Source organism: Arachis hypogaea, chromosome 18 (assembly GCF_003086295.3).
Source record: "Arachis hypogaea cultivar Tifrunner chromosome 18, arahy.Tifrunner.gnm2.J5K5, whole genome shotgun sequence".
NCBI lineage: Eukaryota > Viridiplantae > Streptophyta > Magnoliopsida > Fabales > Fabaceae > Arachis > Arachis hypogaea.
In genome coordinates this window covers 50954865-50963999 of record NC_092053.1, presented here as the reverse complement: position 1 = coordinate 50963999, position 9135 = coordinate 50954865, and the positions used below count along the sequence as shown (strand labels likewise).

The window sequence follows — 9135 nt, the reverse complement described above, 5'->3', positions numbered from 1 at the left end:
CCACACCTTAATCTATGGAGTGTAGAAACTCTACCGTTGAAAATACATAAGTGAAAGGTTCAGGCATGGCCGAGAGGCCAGCCCCCAAAACGTGATCACAGGATCAAAAATACAATCCAGGATGTCTAATACAATAGTAAAAAGTCCTATTTATACTAAACTAGCTACTAGGATTTACAGAAGTAAGTAATTGATGCATAAATCCACTTCCAGGGCCCACTTGGTGTGTGCTTGGGCTGAGCTTTAGCTTTCCACGTGCAGAGGCTTCTTTTGGAGTTGAACGCCAAGTTGTAACGTGTTTTTGGCGTTCAACTCTGGTTCGTGACGTGTTTCTGGCGTTTAACTCCAGACTGCAGCGTAGAACTGGAGTTCAACGCCCTTTTGTATCATTTAAACTCGGCCAAAGTATAGACTATTATATATTGCTGGAAAGCCCTGGATGTCTACTTTCCAACGCAATTCGAAGCGCGCCATTTTGAGTTCTGTAGCTCCAGAAAATCCACTTTGATTGCAGGGAGGTCAGAATCCAACAGCATCAGCAGTCCTTCTTCAACCTCTGAATCTGATTTTTGCTCAAGTCCCTCAATTTCAGCCAGAAAATACCTGAAATAACAGAAAAATACACAAACTCATAGTAAAGTCCAGAAATGTAAATTTAACATAAAAACTAATAAAAACATCCCTAAAAGTAACTAGATTCTACTAATAATATACTAAAAATAATGCCAAAAAGCGTATAAATTATCCGCTCATCACAACACCAAACTTAAATTGTTACTTGTCCCCAAGCAACTGAAAATTAAATAGGATAAAAAGAAGAGAATATACTATAAATTCTAAACTATCAATGAAACATAGCTCCAATCAGATGAGCGGGATTTGTAGCTTTTTGCCTCTTGAATAGTTTTGGCATCTCACTTTATCCATTGAGGTTTAGAATGATTGGCATCTATAGGAACTCAGAGTTCAGATAGTGTTATTAATTCTCCTAGTTCAGTATGATGATTCTTGAACACAGCTACTTTATGAGTCTTGGCCGTGGCCCTAAGCACTTTATTTTCCAGTATTACCACCAGATACATAAATGCCACAGACACATAATTGGGTGAACCTTTTCAGATTGTGACTCAGCTTTGCTAAAGTTCCCAATTAGAGGTGTCCAGGGTTCTTAAGCACACTCTATTTTTTTGCTTTGGACCTTGACTTTAACCACTCAGTATCAAGTTTTCACTTGACACCTTCACGCCACAAGCACATGGTTAGGGACAGCTTGGTTTAGCCGCTTAGGCCAGGATTTTATTCCTTTAGGCCCTCCTATCCACTGATGCTCAAAGTCTTGGGATCCTTTTTATTACCATTGCCTTTTGGTTTTAAGGGCTATTGGCTTTTTGCTCTTGCCTTTTGGTTTTAAGAGCTTTGGCTTTTTCTGCTTGCTTTTTCTCTCTTTTTTTCTATTTTTTCTATTTTTTTTTTCTGCAAGCTTTGTTCTTTACTGCTTTTTCTTGCTTCAAGAATCATTTTTATGATTTTTCAGATTATCAAATAACATGTCTCCTTGTCATCATTCTTTCAAGAGCCAACATATTTAACATTCTTAAACAACAACTTCAATAGACATATGCACTGTTCAAGCATTCATTCAGAAAACAAAAAATATTGTCACCACATCTAAATAATTAAACTAAGTTCAAGGATAAATTCGAAACTCATGTACTTCTTGTTCTTTTGAATTAAAACATTTTTCATTTAAGAGAGGTGATGGATTCATAGGACATTCATAACTTTAAGACAAAGTTACTAAATACTAATGATCATGTAATGGAGACACAAACATAGATAAGCACTTAACATAAAGAAAACGAAAAACAGAGAATTTAAGAACAAGGAATGAGTCCACCTTAGTGATGGTGGCGTTTCCTTCTTGAGGAACCAATGATGTCCTTGAGCTCTTCTATGTCTCTTCCTTGTCTTTGTTGCTCCTCCCTCATTGCTTTTTGATCTTCTCTAATTTCATGAAGGATGATGGAGTACTCTTGATGTTCCACCCTTAGTTGTTCTATGTTGGAACTTAATTCTCCTAGGGAAGTGTTGATTTGCTCCCAATAGTTTTGTGGAGGAAAATGCATTTGAGGCATCTCCGGGATCTCATGGTGATGAGCTTCATGCGTCTCTTGAGATCCATGAATGGGCTCTCTTGCTTATTCCATCCTTTTCTTAGTGATGGGCTTCTCTTCCTCAATGGGAATGTCTCCTTCTATGGAAGCTCCAACTGAGTAACATAGATGGCAAATAAGATGAGGAAAAGCTAGCCTTGCCCCAAGGAGAGGGCTTTTTGGCTATTTTGTAGAGTTCAAGGGAGATGACTTCATGAACTTCTACTTCCTCTCCAATCATGATGCTATGGATCATGATGGCCCGATCCACAGTAACTTCAGATCGGTTGCTAGTGGGGATGATGGAGCGTTGGATGAACTCCAACCATCCTATAGCTACAGGCTTGAGGTCCAGTCTTCGTAATTGAACTGGTTTACCTTTGGAGTCAATCTTCCATTGAGCTCCTTCCACATATATGTCGATGAAGACTTGGTCCAACCTTTGATTAAAGTTGACCCTTCTAGTGTATGAGCGTGCATCTCCTTGCATCATAGGCAAGTTGAACGCCAACCTCACATTTTCCGGACTAAAATCTAAGTATTTCCCCCGAACCATTGTAATATAATTCGTTGGATTCGGGTTCTTACTTTGATCATGGTTCTTAGTGATCCATGCATTGGCATAGAACTCTTGAACCATTAGGATGCCGACTTGTTGGATGGGGTTTGTTAGAACTTCCCAACCTCTTCTTTGGATTTTATGTCGAATCTCTGGATACTCATTTCACTTGAGCTTGAAAGGGACCTCGGGGATCACCTTCTTCTTGGCCACAACATCATAGAAGTGGTCTTGATGATCTTTGGAGATGAATCTTTCCATCTCCCATGACTCAGAGGTGAAAGCTTTTGTCTTCCCTTTTCCTTTTCTAGAGGATTCTCCGGTCTTGGGTGCCATCAATGGTAATGGAAAAACAAAAAGCTTATGCTTTTACCACACCAAACTTAGAATATTGCTCGCCCTCGAGCAAGAGAAGAAAGAATAGATGAAGAAGAAGAAGAAAATATGGAGGAAAGGGGGGAGAGGTGTATTCGGCCAAGAAGAGAAGAGAGGGGTGTGTTGTGTGAAAATGAGGAAGAATGGAGGGCTTTATATAGGGAAGGGAGGGGGGGTAAGGTTCGGCCATAAGGGTTGGTTTTGGGTGGGAAATTGATTTTAAATTTTGAAGGTAGGTGGGGTTTATGAGGTAGGTTTATGGGGAAGAGTGGATGGATGTGAGTGGTGAAGTGGTGATAGGGAAGAGAGATTGAGGTGATTGGTGAATAGTTTTGGGGAAGAGTGTTTATTGGAAAGAGAGGATGAACATTGAGAAGAGGGAAGAGAGTGAGTGGTGGTAGGTGGGGATCTTGTGGGGCCCTTAGATGCTGAGTTGATCCTGTGGGGTCCACAGATCCTGAGGTGTCAAGAATTTGCATCCCTGCACCCATTAGGCATGTAAAATGCCATTGCAGGCAATTCTGGCATTTAAACGCCGAATTGATGCTTGTTCTGGGCGTTTAGCGCCCAGATGCTTGTTTCTGGCGTTCAGCGCCAGCTCTTCCTCAGTGTGCATTTCTGGCGTCTGAACGCTAGGATGCTGCTTGTTTCTGGCGTTCAACGCCAGATCCATGCTCTCTTCTGGCGTTGAACGCCAGACAGATGCTCCTTACTGGCGTTTGAACGCCAGTGAACTCCTCCTCCACGGTGTGATTTTTCTTCTGATGTTTTTGATTCTGTTTTTAATTTTTCTATTTATTTTGTGACTCCACATGATCATGAACCTAATAAAACATGAAAGAACAACAAAAATAAAAATAAAATTAGATAAATAAAAATTGGGTTGCCTCCCAACAAGCGCTTCTTTAATGTCAATAGCTTGACAGTGGGCTCTCATGGAGCCTCACAGATGTTCAGAGCATTGTTGAGACTTCCCAACACCAAACTTAGAGTTGGATATGGGAGTTCAACACCAAACTTAGAGTTTGACTGTGGGGGCTCTGGTTGACTCTGTTTTGAGAGAAGCTTACTGTGCCTCTTTTCCATGTTTACAGAATGATGTCCTTGAGTTTTAAACTCAAGGGAGTCCTCATTCAATTGAAAGACTAGTTCACCTCTGTTAACATGAATCACAGCTCTTGCTGTGGCTAGGAAGGGTCTTCCAAGGATGATGGATTCATCCTCATCCTTCCCAGTATCTAGGATTATGAAATCAGCAGGGATGTAAAGGCCTTCAACCTTTACTAATATGTCCTCTACTTGTGCATAAGCCTATTTTCTGGAATTGTCTGCCATCTCTAATGAGATTTTAGCAGCTTGTACCTCAAAGATTCCCAGTTTCTCCATTACAGAGAGTGGCATGAGGTTTATTCCTAACCCCAGGTCACATAGAGCCTTCTCAAAGTTCATGGTGCCTATGGTACAAGGTATCAGGAACTTTCCAGGATCCTGTTTCTTCTGAGGCAATCTCAGTTGATCCAATGCATTTAGTTCATTGGTGAACAGGGGAGGTTCATCTCCCCAAGTCTCATTACCAAATAAATTGGCATTCAGCTTCATGATTGCACCAAGAAACTTGGCAACTAGTTCGTCAGTGACATCCTCATTCTCTTCAGAAGAAGAATATTCATCAGAACTCATGAATGGCATAAGGAGGTTCAATGGAATCTCTATGGTCTCTAGATGAGTCTTAGATTCCTTTGGTTCCTCAGAGGGAAACTCCTTATTGATCACTGGACGTCCCAGGAGGCCTTCCTCCTTGGGATTCACGTCCTTCTCCTCTCTTGTGGGTTCGGCCATGATGGTCAATTCAATGGCCTTGCGCTCTCCTTTTGGATTCTCTTCTGTATTGCTTGGGAGAGTACTAGAAGGGGTTTCAGTGATTCTTTTACTCAGCTGGCCCACTTGTGCTTCCAAATTTCTAATGGAGGACCTTGTTTCATTCATGAAACTCACAGTGGCCTTAGATAGATCAGAGACTAAATTTGCTAAGCTAGATGGATTCTGCTCAGAATTCTCTGTCTGTTGCTGAGTGGATGATGGAAAAGGTTTGCTATTGCTAAACCTATTTCTTCCACCATTATTAAAGCCTTGTTGAGGCTTTTGATCCTTCCATGAGAGATTTGGGTGATTTCTCCATGAGGGATTATAGGTGTTTCCATATGGTTCACCCATATAATTCACCTCTGCTATTGCAGGGTTTTCAGCATCATAAGCTTCTTCTTCAGAAGATGCCTCTTGAGTACTGTTGGATGCAGCTTGCATTCCATTCAGACTCTGAGAAATCATATTGACTTGTTGAGTCAATATTTTATTCTGAGCCAATATGGCATTCAGAGTATCAATTTCAAGAACTCCCTTCTTCTGAGGCGTCCCATTACTCACAGGATTCCTCTCAGAAGTGTACATGAACTGGTTATTAGCAACCATGTCAATGAGTTCTTGAGCTTCTGCAGATGTTTTCTTTAGGTGAATGGATCCACCTGCAGAAGTATCCAATGACATCTTAGCTAATTCAGACAGACCATCATAGAATATATCCCGGATGGTCCATTCTGAAAGCATGTCAGAAGGACACTTTTTGGTCAGTTGCTTGTATCTCTCCCAAGCTTCATAGAGGGATTCACCTTCTTTCTGTCTAAAGGTTTGAACATCCACTCTAAGCTTGCTCAGCTTTTGAGGAGTAAAGAACTTGGCTAAGAAAGCCATGACCAGCTTATCCCAAGAGTTTAGGCTATCTTTGGGTTGAGAGTCCAACCACACTCTAGCTCTGTCTCTTATAGCAAATGGGAAAAGCATGAGCTTGTAGACTGTAGGATCTACTCCATTGATCTTAACAGTATCACAGATCTGCAAGAATTTAGTTAAGAACTGAAAGGGATCTTCAGATGGAAGTCCATGAAACTTGCAGTTTTGTTGCATCAGAGAAACTAATTGAGGTTTAAGCTCAAAATTGTTTGCTCCAATGGTAGGGATGGAGATGCTTCTTCCATGTAAATTGGAATTAGGTGCAGTAAAGTCACCAAGCATCCTCCTTGTATTATTATTTTCGGCTGCCATCTCCTCTTCCTGTTCGAAAATTTCTGTAAGGTTATCTCTGGATTGTATTTTAGCTTCTCTTAGTTTCCTTTTCAGAGTCCTTTCAGGTTCAGGGTCTGCTTCAACAAGAATGTTCTTGTCCTTGCTCCTGCTCATATGAAAAAGAGGGAACAGAAAAATAATAATAATAGAGATCCTTTTTGCCCAAGTATAGAGGTTCCCTTATGTGAGTAGAAGAAAAGAAGAGAAAATCTGAACTCAGAGAGAGAGGGTTCGGATTTTTGGTGAGTGGGGGAGAGATGTTAGTAGATGAATAAATAAATAGAAGGAGATGAGAGAGAAAGAGGATTTTCGAAAATAATTTTTGAAAAAGAGTTAGTGATTTTCGAAAATAGTATTTGAAAAAGGTTAGTAATTTTTGAAAATTAAAATCAAAAATTAAAATAATTAGTTAATTAAGAAGGAATTTTGAAAAAGAGGGAAGATATTTTCAAAAATTAGAGAGAGAGAGTTAGTTAGGTAGTTTTGAACAAGATGAGAAATAACCAAAAAGTCAATTAGTTAGTTGAAACAAATTTTGAAAATCAATTTTGAAAAGATAAGAAGTTAAGAAGTTAGAAAAGATAGTTGAAAAAGATATGATATGAAAAGCTATGATTAAAAAGATATGATTTTGAAAAAGATAAGATAAAAAAGATATTTTTGAAGAGATATGATTGAAAATAGTTTTGAAAAATATTTGATTTTTTAAAATCACAATTAATGACTTGATTCACAAGAAATCACAAGATATGATTCTAGAACTTAAAGTTTGAATCTTTCTTAACAAGTAAGTAACAAACTTGAAATTTTTGAATCAAAACATTAATTGTTGATGATATTTTCGAAAATTATGATATAAAATTAAGAAAAAGATTTTTGAAAAATATTTTGAAAAAGATTTTTGAAATTTTTGAAAATAATAAAAAATGGAAAAGATATGATTTTTGAAAAAGATTTTGAAAAAGATAAGATTTTTAAATTGAAAATTTGATTTGACTCATTAGAAATAATTGAATTTTAAAAATTTTTGAAAAAGTCAACTCAAATTTTCGAATTTATGAGAAAAAAAGGAAAAGATATTTTTTTGATTTTTGAATTTTTTTTATGATGAAAGAGAAAAACATGAAAAAGACTCAATGCATGAAAATTTTTGGATCAAAACAATGAATGCATGCAAGAATGCTATGAATGTCAAGATGAACACCAAGAACACTTTGAAGATCATGATGAACATCAAGAACATATTTTTGAAAATTTTATATGCAAAGAAAACATGCAAGAAACCAAACTTAGAAATCTTTCATGTTCAGACACTATGAATGCAACAATGCACATGAAAAATAAGAAAAGACACAAAACAAGAAAACATCAAGATCAAACAAGAGGATTTACCAAGAACAACTTGAAGATCATGAAGAACACTATGAATGCATGAATTTTCGAAAAATGCAAAATGAATATGCAATTGACACCAAACTTACAATTTGACTCAAGACTCAAACAAGAAACATGAAATAATTTTTTATTTTTATGATTTTATGATTTTTTTGGATTTTTTTTTTCGAAAATTAATGTGAAAAAGAGAAATAAGGATTCCAAAATCTTTAAGAAGAATTCCAGGAATCTTTCAATATTAGCCCAAAGCTCCAATCAAAGGGTTAGACATGGCTTAATAGCCAGTCAAGCTTTAGCATGTAAATCAGGTGGATCTGGAACAGCAGCAGGTGGATTAGCAACAACTAGCTTGCTCTTGATAATGTTGGGTTGGAAGCCCTAGTCCAAATAAATTTAGACATGGCTTTACAGCCAGTCAGGCTTCAACATGCTTCATGAAACACTAGAATCCATTCTTAAAAATTCTGAAGAACATAATAAAATTTTTTTGAAAGATTTTTGAAAAAAAATTTTTTTTTGAAAATTTTTTCTTTGAGAACAAAATAAGAAGAAAATTACCTAATCTGAGCAACATGATGAACCGTCAGTTGTCCAAACTCGAACAATCCCCGGCAACGGCGCCAAAAACTTGATACATGCGAAATTGTTACTCTGAGGTTGTAAAATTTGTTGTTCGTTCTCTCCCTGGCAATGGCACCAATAATTGGTGCACAATACTATGGTCCAGACATAACTTCACAACTTCGCACAACTAACCAGCAAGTGCACTAGGTCGTCCAAGTAATAAAACCTTACGTGAGTAAAGGTCGATCCCACGGAGATTGTTGGTATGAAGCAAGCTATGGTCACCTTGTAAATCTCAATCAGGCGGATATCAAATGGTTATAGAGTTTTCGAATAATAATAATAAATAAATAGAAAATAAAGATAGAAATACTTATGTAATTCATTGGTGAGAATTTCAGATAAGTGTATAGAGATGCTTTCGTTCCTCTGAACCTCTGCTTTCCTGCTGTCTTCATCCAATCCTTCCTACTCCTTTCCATGGCAAGCTTTATGTAAGGGCATCACCGTTGTCAAAGGCTACATCCCATCCTCTCTGTGAAAATGGTCCAAATGCTCTGTCACGGCATGGCTAATCATCTGGAGGTTCTCGATCATACTGGAATAGGATTTACTATCCTTTTGTGTCTGTCACTATGCCCAGCACTCGCGAGTTTGAAGTTCGTCACAGCCATCCCTTCCCAGATCCTACTCGGAATACCACAGACAAGGTTTAGACTTTCCGGATCTATGAAATGGCCATCCATGGGTTCTAACTTATACCACGAGGATTCTAATAACTCGGACTCGGTCCCCTGTATTAGATATCCAAGAGATATTCATTCTAGCTTGTTTGCATGTAGAACGGAAGTGTTTGTCAGGCACGCGTTCATAAGTGAGAATGATGATGAGCGTCACATAATCATCACATTCATCATGTTCTTGGGTGCGAATGGATATCTTAGAATCAGAATAAGTTGAATTGAATAG

At 38.0% G+C, this 9135-nt stretch overlaps 1 non-coding gene across 1 annotated transcript; it reads left to right on the top strand.

Moving 5' to 3' along the window:
* The first annotated feature begins 5685 nt into the window (after positions 1–5685).
* On the top strand, positions 5686–5793 carry LOC112773366 (small nucleolar RNA R71). Its single transcript, XR_003187919.1, has one exon. It is a non-coding gene; the product is annotated as a small nucleolar RNA R71 (small nucleolar RNA).
* The last annotated feature ends 3342 nt before the right edge of the window (positions 5794–9135 follow it).